This window comes from Salvelinus alpinus, chromosome 5, assembly GCF_045679555.1.
Source record: "Salvelinus alpinus chromosome 5, SLU_Salpinus.1, whole genome shotgun sequence".
NCBI lineage: Eukaryota > Metazoa > Chordata > Actinopteri > Salmoniformes > Salmonidae > Salvelinus > Salvelinus alpinus.
Genome location: NC_092090.1, coordinates 53,968,831 through 53,985,125, shown reverse-complemented (window position 1 = coordinate 53,985,125; position 16,295 = coordinate 53,968,831). Strand labels below are relative to the sequence as shown.

The following is a 16,295-nucleotide window of genomic DNA, read 5'->3' as shown; positions in this document are numbered from 1 at the left end:
TCTGTAAGGTATATCAGTCGAGCAGTGAATTTCAAACACAGATTCAAACACAAAGACCAGGGAGGTTTTCCAATGCCTTGCAACGAAGGGCACCTATTGGTAGATGGGGGTAAAAAAACATTGAATATCCCTTTGAGCATGGTGAAGTTATTAATTACACTTTGGATGGTGTATCAATACACCCAGTCCCTGCAAAGATACAGGCCAATGGTGACTTTAAAACAGTTAGAGAGTTTAGTGGCTGTGTGATAAGAGAATTATGTTCTCAATGTACATAACCCAATTTAATTATGTCACTCAGTCTGAAAACCAGAATTTGTAAGATCCTGGTCGAATGAAACAGACGGAGGCCCAGCTAAAATAGTCAAAAAGGTTTATTCACAGGAACGTTCTGAAGTCAAGAATACAAAACAATTCATTTTATACTGACTTCCCACGCACACACATTCACACAACCATACGCACACACATACACACACAATGTCCTGCTACGCACACACATTCACACTACCCAGCCGACAGAGATTAGGGAGACCCTTGAGACGTACTCCCCGTTCTCTCCCAAATCTCTAATCAGGTCGGCACCGAGCTCAGACAGTCTGTGTTTAAAATACCATAAAGACATATTGTTTTACCCTAATTCTGACTAGGACTACACATTTAGTGATTATGATTTTATACATTCTAATCAATTCCATACAATTATATGTTTCAGGGCGGAATATTCTAATCATTCAATTAACAGATAATTCTCAACTAACAATCCACCCTGAATGACTAAATAATACACACTGATACATCAATTGTCTACAAGAATAATCCAGACCAATACATTGCTTATCATATCCTGCCATACATTAACATATGTTATACAGTGACAGGGTTGAATCCTGTTAATTATTGCCTAAACATTAACTACAAAAAATGACACGTCTATTTTTATTAATATTGTCAATGTCAACCAAAATCAATCTCACAAAACCAATATGTGTATTTTCATTCCTTATCCATTAATGACAGTTATAGGCCTACATTAGGTATCCTAACACTTCCTGTTAGGGTTTTTATTACAATCTTCATAAAAAACAGTCTTAACCCTCAAAAATAGTCTCATCCAACATTGGCTCCTCGTAGTTAAAAGGAACGAAGCCATCTCCTAGGCCTGTAGGCCCGTATTCGTCATCACACAGGCCGGAGCTCGAAATCGGTCCGTACCTCACCATCTGTTGCGTCATTGACCTCTCCAGAGTCCTGATAAGCAAAACTTTCACACAGGGGACCAAACCAACACCCACACAGAACCAAAACACGCATACAGGTGAAGGTTGCCCACAACATAGTGATTATGACATTTTTCCATTTCCCAAACATACTATCAAACCAATTTGTTAGAGCATCATCTACCCCAGAGTTCTCTGCCAATTCGTGAGCTAATGTGGTTAAACCAGCCAGGGCTTTGGTCACTGATCCGTCTGGAGCTGTGTTATCGGGGATGAAAGTACAGCATTCTGCTCCGAATATGACACACACCACCCTTTTCAGCCAGTAACATATCCAATGCTATCCTATGTAAACTCTATTGTCAAAAGATCCGGACAGAGCACTCCTTCTCTCTCTGGACGGAGCACTCCTTCTCTCTCTTCTACCTGGTTCTAGGTCCTCGTGTTTAATAAGGGTGAAGGGCATGCCTAACTGCACTAGTGCACAACTACCGGTCCAATTGGTAGGCAGGTCAGGCCACAGCTTCATCCCTCCACACAACCACCAGACATCCGCTCTGGGCCTTTTTTATCATACTAAAGTCCTCGGAACTCAACCACCCAGTCAGGTCCCTTATTGTCTTGTCAGCTGTAACATTCTCTGTCCTATTGCATGTTCTTACTTCCCCTACGTCCCATCCGTGTGTGATGTAGCGAGCCATGCAATAATAATGTCCTCCCCCTGTGAAAGGGGGAAGTCCGGATGTAATGGGCACATGGGGATACAGATAATGCAGATCAATGCAACTGTCATTGTCTGGCTTCCCTGCCTTCATGAACAGCTTTACCATACAGGCCATTCCCCTGGGTGTATCAATTCCATCAAATGGAAAGGGAATGGTGGTCAGCTGAGGTTTTGCTGTGGCGCAGGCATAACATTCTTCTTTCGCTACTGATCTGGCTGTATACTGAATCCATTCTAACCATAGGTTAGAATCCCCATAACCAGTTTCCACCTCAATCACTTCCTTCAGATCTTTTGTCTGCACTATCCGCACCGGCCCTTGGCTCTGGACTACTCTGCTGTCAGTATCCGTTCTGTCAGGGGCTCTGCTTGTATTCTGGCTGACGATAGAGCTATCACCTGCCCTAACCTCCTCTACCCTGAACAGGACTAGGGTATCAACCGAAACCTGGTCAAATCCAACATACCATAACCCTAGATCCTCTTTCATTACATTTTTTAATGGTAATACGTACCTTTATGCAATACTTCTCTCGCTCCAGATTGCAGTCAAAACCCTTCACCTTCACTATACTCCACCTCCTTCCATACTGGGTATGTGGATTCATATAGCCCTCTCTCTCTCTGTTCTGTTATACTCACAGACAATATTTTGACAGTTTTGGAAACTTTAGAGTGTTTTCTATCCTACTCTGTCAGTTATATGCATATTCTAGCATCTGGACCTGAGAAATAGGCAGCTTACAATGGGAACGTTATTTTTCCAAACATAACAATTCTGCCCCCTAGCTTCAAGAGGTTATGCAATACTTCTCTCGCTCCGGATTGCAGTCAAAACCCCTCACCTTCACTATACTCCACCTCCTTCCATACTGGGTATGTGGATTCATATAGCACTCTCTCTCTCTGTGAGCTATGAACTGTGTCCATGAACTACACGGGGACCTGCACAGATATATTCCATAATGGCTCATAGTCCTAGACTGCCAAGGAGTCAGAGACCCCATTTGGTCTACATAAAACTCCATTGAGACATCCTTCCCAATCTCCACTCTAACTTCCTGTTTATCCAGATCAAGTGATCTCTTATGCTTGGTTAATACAAAATCCTCATTGTCTAAACTATGGGTCAAGTTACCACCTTCTGCATTTTCGGATGGGTCATGGTGAATTAGGAATATGGCTCCCACGATAAGACAGCTCAGACCAATCAGCACTCCTATAAAGCCCCACCCTTTCCCGGAGAACATATCAGCAGCTAGAGGCCAGACCATACTTCCACTTCTATGAACGCACACAGGGAGGACAGGGCGGGGTCAGGGAATCTTCGTTAGAGAGGTAACCTCCGAACCTTATTGGTTTTCGGTTCTCCTCCTAACTCTGTGATTGTTCGACAGTGTCAGTGTGTCTTACCCTCTTGCAATGTGTGATATGAACCCAGGTAGTTCTTTCAGCTATTCTCACCACGAAGGCTGTCACCAGGAGTACTTGGTATGGCCCCTCCCACCGTGGCTGCTTCCAGTCCTTTTTCTTTAGTGATTGGACCCAGACCCAGTCCCCTGGCCCAATCTTGTGGGTAATCTCCTTCTGTGGTTCTCCTGTAGAGCATAAAATCTTGGACATACGGGTTTGGTTAACAAACTTCTTCTCATGTGTTCTGCTAGTATATCTTCAACTTCTATGTCTACTTGTTCTGGTCCCTAACTCTGGCCTTCTATTTGTGCTACCTGATTAGCTAAACTGTCATCCATTATTTAAAGAAATACATCCTAGTAAACCAACTCTAGGGATAATATCTTGACCTAATATTTCAGTTACCACAATCGTGTCCGCCAAGTAAGTTGGGAACGCTATAAAAAAATGTTTTTATTATTATCCAATAGGCCACAAAGTGTCCTATCCTATCCCCCCTTTGATACATGGCTCCGCCCCTGTATCAATATTGCCGCAAATCTAAACAATTCTCTGTCAAGTGTCTTATCTAATTTAAGAGTTATCTGTGCTGCTTTGTATGGTCTTAGATGTATATGTGCTAGTCTATGTAAACAGTAACCTTTCTCTCCTTTCTTATTTCACAGGCCCTAGTCAATGCTACTATTTCGGCCTGTTGTGCCGAATAATGTCTGGGCAATGTTTCCGTGTTTAACACGTTATTTCCTGAAACCAACTAAGCTTTCATTCCCCTTTTGTCTCCACTCAGTAACTGTTATCTACCCATTCTGTGTCACTCCTATCTTGCTGATTTCCTGGCCCCCCTTCCCCACCTTCTCCTCTCTGCTCCCAAACCTTCAAGGTCTCAGCAGTGCGGGGAGGGCTCCTCCGTCTGCCCTTTCTCCTATCTGTCTGTCGCTCTTTCTCATAACAGTCAGTATTAAATATGGGTTGTTTCCAAATCTTGACTAAGTGTCTCACTGTCTGAACTCATAGATTTTGGAAAAATTACCTGTCTATGGTGGCCATCTCTAAAGTAATTACATAGGTTGATTAAGGTTATCTCGATGTTCTCAATAATTCTGAATCACCACAGATGTCATATATCCCTGTCCTGTTGGTCTGGATTAGGTTCTAAATACTTAACATAAGTCTACCATTAATCCAAGACTATGCCATTTCTTTCTTCTCATTGGTTCAAATTACGACTATGTCAAAGAACTATAAACTTGTGCATAATTATCAATTACTCAATTTACCTTAAAATCAGTATCACAAATGACCTTAAATTCATTATCCAAATGGCCCTCCCATGAGGCTGATCAGACCACAAAGGAAAAAGCCATGATAGAGGTCAAGAGTCATACCACCCTTTTACAGTCGTGTTACTCAATTTATATTATAGAAATTAAAGAAAACCCTTCAAACATTTTCTACATGTTGTATCCCAGATACCCAGAACATTCCCTTATCAAAAGAATTCACGTGTTTAATTAAAACTCCGAAAAATAAAACTTATAATATTCCACACATGTGTGTACCCCTTAAAGATATCGTGGCTCTTGGAAAATGGAAATCTCCTCAAACCCAAAGGCTAAAAAGAAACAAAACATATCCAGGCCTTTTCAATTTTGGTAGAAACATGCCTCTATCTCACCCGCTCCCTTCAAGATTACAGCTCCGGAAAACATTTCCAAAGAAAGACAATGAAGCATTCCTTTTCCCAGAAAAACCACCACTTTGTCAGACTACCCCGATTCAGGAACCCAAACGTTGACGACAAAGAAAACCTAATAATAATGATAATTCCATTGTACTCCCTCCAATCATTAGTTTTAAATTTCCTCAATGGTTCATTATACTTAATTTAACGTGCGCTCCAAGCTTGTTTTGCAAAATAAAATTAACCCAAACTGCAATCCCCTTTACCGACCTAACATGGATCCACGTAATGGAAACAGATTATAATGTTAGAACACTAGAACTTTCTGTTCCAATTCCCTGGTGTTACCTAAACAAACAATCAAACCAAAACTCAATAACCAGAAACTATCACAAAACTTTTACGATTCAACTATTCAGACCTGAATCGCTTACAGCCAAATATAGCCCAGTGAGCCACAACCAACCAGTGATGCCCACCTAGCAATTTTGTTGCTAGCTTTAGCATCTTTTCAGACTACCCTGACAAATTTAGCTACTTTTTAAAAATGTATTTGGAACTTTTAGCAACTTTTGAAAAGTGACTCAAAGCTATAATGCACGCATTTTCCCTCTAAATGTCACAACATCATTGCCAGGCTGCAAAAGTGCATTGTGAGTGATGTCAGCAGCAGGCGCTCAGCCCGTGCCCAGGCAGCAGCAATTTCAGCGAATTGCAAATCATTGTTGGCTGACTGCAGCAGCAGTAGTACGGGTTCGACAAGCCAAACCCAATGAATATAGTCGGTCAAGAATGTTTGATCTTGAACAGAACTTACAACATCAATCAACATCTCTCAATCAAAATTGTACTGCCAGAAGTACAGAAAAGAGTGGGAGTCTGTACCCGAACAACTGTCAAATCAATTTGAGTAACGTTATTGTATATTCTACGTAATGACGCAGTTTTAAGTTCACGCAATGATATCACAACGTCATTTAGCAACAAATCAACCTGCCTCCAGCAACTTACCCTGAAAGTTAGTTGGCAACACTGCAACCAACTCTCCTATTCCTGCCTCCAGGCAAAAATATACCCCCTACTCAAACTGAGATCTGCTTTAATTCTATCGCAAGAGTAAAACCAAACTTTCCAACTTTCTCTACTCCAAAATGTAAAAGTACCACGTACTTCGCTAAATTTATAATGTATGTCAGTCAATCCATAAGAATAAAAACATTCCGATGGGCACAACTTTATCGTATCTCTCCGTTATTATTTAGAATTCATTAGATTTAGGTAACTGTCTCTTCTATGATTCAGTATTTTAAATACGACTCCATTCTTAATACGGTATAACAGCGGACCATTTAGGCAAGACAATGTATTCCATCGAAATCGACTCGCTATTATTTAGAATGAATTAGTCTTTCAATTTAACCTAAACAAGCTATTAAAACGTTCAGTTTATATCCTAAACAAACACTAACAACCGTATCTTTCCAGGCAAACCTATCAATAGTTGAATTACAATCATAATGAATTTTAATCTAGTGGTGCCCAGGCTGAGATACGAACCCGAGTCGTAGGCAGGAGTTTTACCTCTGATGAGACGCGAAGAGATGAGACGCGAATGACCCTATTATTATAATTGTCTGTAGTAGTAAACTCCGGCACCGAGACAATTCCCAGAAAATAGCCGCTTGGATCTAAAGGTCCAAGCGTTTCCCCAGTGAGGATTCTCATTATTCTCGCTCTCGTTGTCCCTGCCTCTCTCTTTCTCTCCCGATTGTCCCCCCTTAGTTGAACATTACACTCCCGGGCGAAATGTCCTGTCTCATTGCAATTGAAACATTTTCTATCGTCTGATCCTGTCAGTTTTTCCCTTCTTTCTTACATCCCTTCCCCTTAAGGCCTCCTTTGTGTTTGTTTACAATTACCCTGATAGTTACTGTCAGATGCTCCGACTCCACCTGTTTGCTCTTTTTACAGTCTCGGTGGTTATGGCCTACTTTAGTGCAGTGTTTACACGGTGCCTCACAATCTCTAGCAAAATGACCCGGTTTGTGACAGTTAAAGCATCTATCTCCCCCTTTCTTCTGACTGTTTCTATCCACTTTTCTCGACTTTCTCCCTTTCTCTACCTCTATCCACTTCCTCAATAAGTTTGCTAAATCCTGTCCTAGTTCGGTTAAATCTTTCCTGACTTTCCCTAGGGCAGCTAGCCCTATCCTTTCCTCCTCCTGCTCTACCCCTCCCTCGGCTCCCAGAGGATCCCCATATGGGGGTGGTGGGCCTGGGACGGGAAGCCCTGGCTGCCGTCGTCTCACCACCACCGTTTCATCATCGGGATTCTCTCTCCACGCCTGATCTATCAGGGTTGGGTACAATTCAGGCTTATGAGAGACCTCCAGAGGAGCCGTGGGAGTTATTGTTCCTAGTTGCTGGCTACTTACATCTTCCTTCTTTTTTACTTCCTTTTTCTTTTCTCCCTCTGCTCTCTTCCTCGCCTCGGCTAACCATACCCTTGCTGTGTCAAGCCCCTCGGCCTGCTGTTTATCTGCCTTGTCTCCACATGCCTTACGTATTCGTCGTATCATTAGTTCCAACTTTTCCACGTCCAAACTTCCATCAAATTCATACTTCTTCCTCCACTTTAAACAGAAGTAGACATTTCTTTTATTTTTTAAATGCATATCCCGCTCATATCCGTGCTCATGGTTCTCTCCCAAATCTCTAGTCAGGTCGGCACCGAGCTCAGACAGTCTGTGTTTAAAATACCATAAAGACATGTTGTTGTACCTTAATTCTGACTAGGAGTACACATTTATTGATTATGATTTTATACATTCTAATCAATTCCATACAATTATATGTTTCAGGGCGGAATATTCTAATCATTCAATTAACAGATAATTCTCAACTAACACTGTGATAGGAGAATACTGAGGATGGATCAACAACATTGTAGTTACTCCACAATACTAACCTAATTGACAGAGTGAAAAGACGGAAGCATGTACAGAATAAAAATATTCCAAAACATGCATCCTGTTTGCAATAAGGCACTAAAGTAAAACTGCAAAAATTGAATTTGTTTGGGGCAAAGCATTATGTTTGGGGAAAATCCAACACCACACATAACTGAGTACCACTCTTCATATTTTCATCATGTTATGGGTCTGCTTGGACTAGGGAGTTTTTTAGGATGAAAGAAAAGGACTAGAGCTAAGTACAGCAAAAATCTTAAAGGAAAACCTGGTTCAGTCTGCAATAGACAGAGACGAGTTCACCATTCAGCAGGACAATATCCTAACACACAAGGCCAAATATACACTGGAGTTGCTTACCAAGATGACATTGAATGTTCCTGAGTGGCCTAGTTACAGTTTTGACTTAAATTGGCTTGAAAGTCTGTGCCAAGACGTGAAAATGGATGTCTAGCAATGATCAACAACCAACTTGACGGAGCTTGAAGATTTTTTAAAAGAATAACGGGCAAATATTGTACAATCCAGGTGTGCAAAGCTCTTAGAGACTTAGCCAGAAAGATTACAGTTGTAATCACTGCCACAGGTGCTTCTACAAAGTATTGACTCAGGGGTGTGAATACTTACAGAACCAGTCAAAAGTTTGGAAACACCTACTCATTCAAGGGTTTTTCTTCATTTTGACTATTTTCTACATTGTAAAATAATAGTGAAGACATCAAAACGATGAAATAAAACATATGGAATCATGCAGTAACCAAAATAAAAAATATAAAGAAATCGAAATATATTTTATATTCTTCAAAGTAGCCACCCTTTGCCTTGATGACAGCTTTGCACACTCTTGGCATTCTCTCAACCAGCTTCATGAGGTAGTCAAATGGAATGCATTTCAACTAACAGGTGTGCCTTGTTAAAAGTAAATTTGTGGAATTTCTTTCCTTCGTAAAGCGTTAGAGTCAATCAGTTGTGTTGTGACAAGGTAGGGTTGGTTTACTGAAGATAGCCCTATTTGCTAAAAAACCAAGTCCATTTTTTGGCAAGAACAGCTCAAATAATCAAAGAGAAATGACAATCCATCATTACTTTGAGACATGAAGGTCAGTCAATCCGGAAGATTTCAAGTGCTGTTGCAAAAACCATCAAGCGCCATGATGAAACTGGCTCTCATGAGGACCGCCACAAGAAAGGCCAAGAAAGACCTAGAATTACCTCTGCTGCAGAGGATAAGTTCATTAGAGTTAACTGCACCTCAGATTGCAGCCCAAATAAATGCTTCAGAGTTCAAATAACAGGCACATTTCAACATCAACTGTTCAGAGGACACTGCGGGAATCAGGCATTCATGGTCGAATTGCTGCAAATATACCACTACTAAAGGACAGTAATGATAAGAAGAGACTTACTTGGGCCAAGAAACACGAGCAATGGACATTAGACCGGTGAAAATCTGTCCTTTGGTCTGATGAGTCCAAATTTGAGATTCTCAGTTCCAACCGCAGTGTCTTTGTGAGACGCAGAGTAGGTGAACAGATGATCTCTGAGTGTGGTTCCCACCATGAAGCACGGAGGAGGTGTGATGGTGTGGGGATGCTTTGCTGGTGACACTGTCAGTGATTTATTTAGAATTCAAGGCACACTTCAAGGCACACCAGCATGGCTACCACAGCATTCTGCAGTGATACGCCATCCCATCTGGTTTTTGCTTAGTGGGACTATCATTTGTTTTTCAACAGGACAATGACCCAAACACAACTCTAGGCTGTGTAAGGGCTATTTAACCAAGAAGTAGAGTGATGGACTGCTGCATCAGATGACCTGGCCTCCACAATCACCCGACCTCAACCCAATTGAGATTGTTTGGGATGAGTTGTACCGCAGAGTGAAGGAAAAGCAGCCAACAAGTGCTCAGCATACGTGGGAACTTTCAAGACTGTTGGAAAAGCATTCCATGTGAAATTGGTTGAGAGAATGACAAGATTTTGCAAAGCTGTCATCAATGTAAAGGGTGGCTTATCAAGGCACAAGGCGAGACCCAAATGCAGACACAGGAAGCAGATGGTTGGAGTCTTACAATGTTTATTAATCCAAAGGGGTAGGCAAGAGAATGGTCGTAGACAGGCAAAAGGTCCAAACCAGATCAGAGTCCAGGAGGTACAGAGTGGCAGACAGGCTCATAGTCAAGGTAGGCAGAATGGTCAGGCAGGCAAGTACAAAGTCCAGAAACAGGCAAGGGTCAGAACCAGGAGGACTAGAAAAAGCAGGAAAACGGGAAAAATGCTGGTTGATTTGGAAACATACAAGACAAACTGGCACAGAGAGACAGGAAACACAGGTATAAATACACTGGGGAAAATAAGCGACACCTGGAGGAGGTGGAGACAATCACAAAGACAGGTGAAACAGATCAGGGCCTGACAGGCTACTTAGAAGAATCTCAAATATGAAATATATTTTGATTGTTTAACACTTTCTTGGTTACTACATGACTCCATATGTGTTATTTCATAGTTTTGATGTCTTAACTTCTTATGGCTTGAGTAGCTTGGATGAAAAGGTGCCCAGAGTAAACTGCTTGCTCCTCAGTCCCAGTTGCTAATATATGCATATTATTAGTAGTATTGGATAGAAAACACTCTGACGTTTCTAAAACTGTTTGAATTATGTCTGTGAGTATAACAGAACTCATATGGCAGGCAAAAACCTGAGAAAAAAATCCAACCAGGAAGTGGGAAATCTGAGGTTTGTAGGTTTTCAACTCATCGCCTATCGAATACACAGTGGGATATGGGTCAGTTTGCACTTCCTACGGCTTCCACTAGATGTCAACAGTCTGTTAAACCTTGTCTGATGCTTCTACTGTGAAGTGGGGCCGAAGGAGACGGGAATGAGTAAGGTCTATCATGAGCTGACCATGCTCTGATCATGCGCGTTCACATGAGAGGGAGCTCTGTTCCATCGCACTTCTGAAGACAATGGAATTCTCCAGTTGGAACTTCATTGAAGATTTACGTTAAAAACATCCTAAAGATTGATTCAATACATCGTTTGACATGTTTCTACTGACTGTTACGGAACTTCTTGACATTTCGTCTGCTTTCAGTGAACGCGCTTCCTGACTTTGTAATTGTTGACCAAACACGCTAACAAAAATAGCTATTTGGACATAAATGATGGACATTACCGAACAAAACAAACATTTCTTGTGGAAGTGGGAGTCCTGGGAGTGCATTCCGACGAAGATCAGCAAAGGTAAGTGAAGATTTATAATGCTATTTATAACTTTTGTTGACTCCACAATTTGGCGGGTAACTGTATGGCTTCCTTTTGTGGCTGAATGCTGTTCTCAGATTATTGAATATTGTGCTTTTGCCGTAAAGCTTTTTGGAAATTAAGAACAAGTGTATCTTTAATTCTATGTAAAATATGTATCTTTCATCAAAGTTTATGATGAGTATTTATGTTATTTGATGTGGCTCTCTGCAATTTCTCCGGATATTTTGGAGGCATTTCTGAACATGGCGCCAACGTAAACTGAGGTTTTTGGATATAAATATGAACTTTATCTAACAAAACATATATGTATTCTGTAACATGAAGTCCTATGAGTGTCATCTGATGAAGATCATCAAAGGTTAGTGATTAATTTTATCTCTATTTCTGCTTTTTGTGACTCCTGTCTTTGGCTGGAAAAATAGCTATGTTTTTCTGTGATTCTGCGGTGACCTAACATAATTGTTTGTGGTGCTTTCGCTGTAAAACCTTTTTGAAATCGGACACTGTGGTGGGATTAACAAGAAGTGTATCTTTAAAATGATGTGAAATACTTGTATGCTTGAGGAATTTTAATTATGAGATTTCTGTTGTTTGAATTTGGCGCCCTGCACTTTCACTGGCTGTTGTCATATCGATCCCGTTAACGGGATTGCAGCCCTAAGTTGACTATTATTCTACAGTGTAGAAAATATTAAAAATAAAGAAAAACCCTTGAATGAGTAGGTATGTCCAAACGTTTTACTGGTACTGTACGTAAATGAGATATTTCTGTATTTGTAACGTTCGTCTTGCGGAGAGAGATTGGACCAAGGCGCAGCGGGTGATGAAGACATGAATGAATTTATTTAACAAGACGTAAACGAACACTAACACGAAAATATACTTGAAAAATTACAAAACAACAAAACGACGTAGACAGACCTGAACTTGAGAACGTACATAAACACGAAGAACGCACGAACAGGAACAGACTACACAAACGAAACAGTCCCGTGTGGTAACACATACAGACACGAGATACAATCACCCACAAACAAACAGTGAGAACATCCTACCTTAATATGGTTCTCAATCAGAGGAAATGTCAAACACCTGCCTCTAATTGAGAACTATATCAGGCAACCCATTTAAACAAACATAGAAACACATAACATAGAATGCCCACCCCAACTCACGCCCTGACCAACTAAACACATACAAAAATAAGAGAAAACAGGTCAGGAACGTGACAGTATTTGCAAAAATTTCTAAAAACATGTTTTCACTTTGTCATTATGGGTCGTGTGTGTAACATGTACGCTGGGAGTCGGGAAGCAAGTACAGGGAGTGTATTTAATAAATAAATGACCATAGAACAAAACAAGAAACACGAAAAGCGTAGAGACATGAAACACGAACAGAGTCAATAACGCCAAGGGAAAGAACCAAAGGGAGTGAAAGATATAGGGAAGTTAATTAGGAAGGTGATGGAGTCGAAGTGAGTCTGATTAGAGGCTGGCGCACGTAACGATGGTGACAGGTGTGCATAATAATAAGCAGACCGGCGACCTCGAACACCGGAGAGGGAGTATACGTGACAGCGTGTGTAGATAGGTGAGAAAATAAATACTTAATCAATTTTTAATTCAGGCTGTAACACAACAAAATGTGGAATAAGTCAAGGGGTATGAATACCTTCTGAAGGCACTGTAAGTGTACTGTCAAATATAATGAGTACATTGGCTTAATCACCAAAACACAACAATGATATGTTCTCAATTTAGTTATTTTAAGAACAGCAAAGAAATTCAGGAACATGTTTTAAAATTGCCCTTTGAATGTAGTATGCTACAGTAAATGGAAGAAGTTATAGTACCGTACACTGTTTTCACATTAGGCAATACACTTGCTCTACCCATTAAAACCCTATCCCATGTGTTATCAAATGTGTGATCACTGAAGACATCTTTCACAATGTCATCAAATGAAAGAAACATAATGTTTAGCAGGCATTAGACACACCTGTATATACAAGGTCCCTGTCACGCCTGCTCCCGCTTCCCCTCTTTGGCCCTGAGGGCACCAGGCTGCCCTTCATTATGCAATCCTGTCACCATCATTACGCACATCTGCGCTTCCTATGTTTCATCCCCGTGTCAGCATTATTGTCGTTTTTGTTTTCCCCGGTCCAGACGCTGTCTGTATTCCTGTCCGTGTTTCATTAAAATGTTCTCTTCATGTACTTGCTTCTTGTCTCCAGCGTCTGTCTTCACAGTCCCACAGTTTACAGTGCATCTCAGAGCAAAAACCAAGCCATGAGGTCAAAGGAATTGTCCGTAGAGCTCCGAGACAGGATTGTGTCAAGGCAGAGATCTGGGGAAGGGTACCAAAAAATGTCTGCAGCATTGAAGGTCCCCAAGAACACAGTGGCCTCAATCATTCTTAAGTGGAAGATTTTGGAACCACCAAGACTCTTCCTACAGCTGGCCGCCTGGCCAAACTGAGCAATCGGGGGAGAAGGGCCTTGGTCACTCTGACAGAGCTCAAAAGTTCCTATGTGGAGGTGGGAGAACCTTCCAGAAGGACAACCATCCCTGAATCACACCACCAATCAGGCCTTTATGGTAGAGTGGCCAGACGGCCACTCCTCAGTAAAAGGCACATGACAGCCTGCTTGGAGTTTGCCAAAAGGCACCTAAAGACTCTCAGACAATGAGAAACAAGATTCTCTGGTCTGATGAAACTAATATTGAACACCTTGGCCTGAATGCCAAGCGTCTTGTCTGGAGGAAACCTGGCACCATCCCTACGGTGGTGGCAGCATCACGCTGTGGGGATGTTTTTCAGGATCAAGGGAAAGATGAACGGAGCAAAGTACAGAGAGATCCTTGACGAAACCTGCTCCCTCAGACTGGGGCAAAGGTTCACCTTCCAACAGGACAACAACCCTAAGCTCACAGCCAAGACAATGCAAAAGTGGCTTCGGGACAAGTCTCAGTGTCCTTGAGTGGCCCAGCCATAGCCCGGACTTGAACCCGATCGAACATCTTTGGAGAGACCTGAAATTAGCTGAGCAAGAAACGCTCACGATTCAACCTGACAGAGCTTGAGGACCTGCAGAGAAGAATGGAAGAAACTCCACAAGTACAGGTGTGCTAAGCTTGTAGCGTCATACCCAAGAAGACTCAAGGCTGTAATCGCTGCCAAAGGTGCTTCAACAAAGTACTGAGTAAAGGGTCTGAATACTTATGTAAATGTGATATTTCAACAACAAAAAAATTATACATTTGCAAACATTTCTAAAAACCTGTTTTTTCTTCGTCATCATAGGATATTGTGTGTAGATTGATGAGGAATAAAAACAACTTAATCCATTTTAGAATAAGGCTGTAACGTAACAAAATGTTGAAAAAGTCAAGGGGTCTGAATACTGTATTTGTATTCGGAATTATGGTACTGTATTGGCCAATGCAATTTTTTTAGCAGAGCAGTGTGGCCCCTCAAAAATACCCCAGCAAATTAATTTTTAATAGGTGTTTACTGTATAGGGGTTGCATTTCTTTCTTGTTTTGATCTTTCTGCATTATTTGCGTGTTGGTATGTTATTTTATTGATGTTGTAGAACTGCACTGTAGGAGCTAGTAACACAAGCATTTCGCTGCACCTGCTGTGGTATCTGGTCATATGTGTACGCGACCAATAAACCTTGATTTTATGTGTTACATACAGTAAATCCCTGATCTTGTCTATTATTAGATTTTTTATTTTTATTAATGTGAAGTAAAATAATAATTGTCATCATCATAGTAGTATATTTGAGTAGATATATTATTATTTTTATGTTACCATTTTTTAGACATACACTAAGTGTTCAAAACATGATTGTCTTGAATAAATGTATTTATTTTACGTCTTTTTACTGACCAGAATATGCCGTCTTTTTCTGGACACCAAATGACTAGTCGGTCATAATTGTGACCTCTATCAAACCAGCTGGTCATAATTCTGACCAGTATATTATGTAGCCTACTGGTCATAGTTAAGACCTCATCATAACCTGGCTACAGCTTATTAACTACACTCTTAGAAAAAAGGGTTCCAAAATGGTTCTTCAGCTTTTCTAAGAGTGCACTGTAACAAGTATTGCATGGGATAAAGTGGGATATTGAAAACATTGTTCAATACAATTCTAAACTCAGCAAACAATGTTACGTTCTCTCACTGTCAACTGCGTTTATTTTAGCAAACTTAACATGTGTAAGTATTTGTAGGAACATAACAAGATTCAACATCTGAGACAAACTGAACTAGTTCCACAGACATGTGACTAACATAAATGGAATAATGTGTCCCTGAACAAAAGGTCAAAATCAAAAGTAACAGTCAGTATCTGGTGTGGCCACCAAGTACTGCAGTGCATCTCCTCCTCATGGACTGCACCATAGTTGTCAATTATTGCTGTGAGATGTTACCCCACTCTTCCACCAAGGCACCTGCAAGTTCCCGGACATTTCTGGGTGTAATGGCCCTAGCTCTCACCCTCCGAACCAACAGGTCCCAGACGTGCTCAATGGGATTGAGATCCGGGCTCTTCGCTGTCCATGGCATAACACTGACATTCCTGTCTTGCAGGAAATCATGCACAGAACGAGCAGTATGGCTGGTGGCATTGTCATGCTGGAGGGTCATGTCAGGATGAGCCTGCAGGAAGGGTACCACATGAGGGAGGAGGATGTCTTCCCTGTAACGCACAGTGTTGAGATTGCCTGCAATGACAAGCTCAGTCCGATGATCCTGTGACACACTGCCCCAGACCATGACGGACCCTCCACCTCCAAATCGATCCCGCTCCAGAGTACAGGCCTCGGTATAACGCTCATTCCTTCAACGATATACGTGAATCCAACCATCACCCCTGGTGAGACAAAACCGTAAATTGTCAGTGAAGAGCACTTTTTACCAGTCCTGTCTAGTTCAGCGATGGTGGGTTTGTGCCCATAGGCGACGTTGTTGCCGGTGATGTCTGGTGAGGA

At 41.4% G+C, this 16,295-nt stretch overlaps 1 long non-coding RNA gene across 1 annotated transcript; it reads right to left on the bottom strand.

Annotated features, from left to right (window-relative positions):
- Positions 1-356: 356 nt before the first annotated feature.
- Positions 357-11,549, bottom strand: LOC139576334 (uncharacterized). The gene is made up of 2 exons (XR_011675098.1): positions 3,409-11,549; positions 357-1,264 (listed from the first exon to the last, which is right to left on the bottom strand). It is a non-coding gene; the product is annotated as an uncharacterized lncRNA (long non-coding RNA).
- Between the last annotated feature and the right edge of the window lie 4,746 nt (positions 11,550-16,295).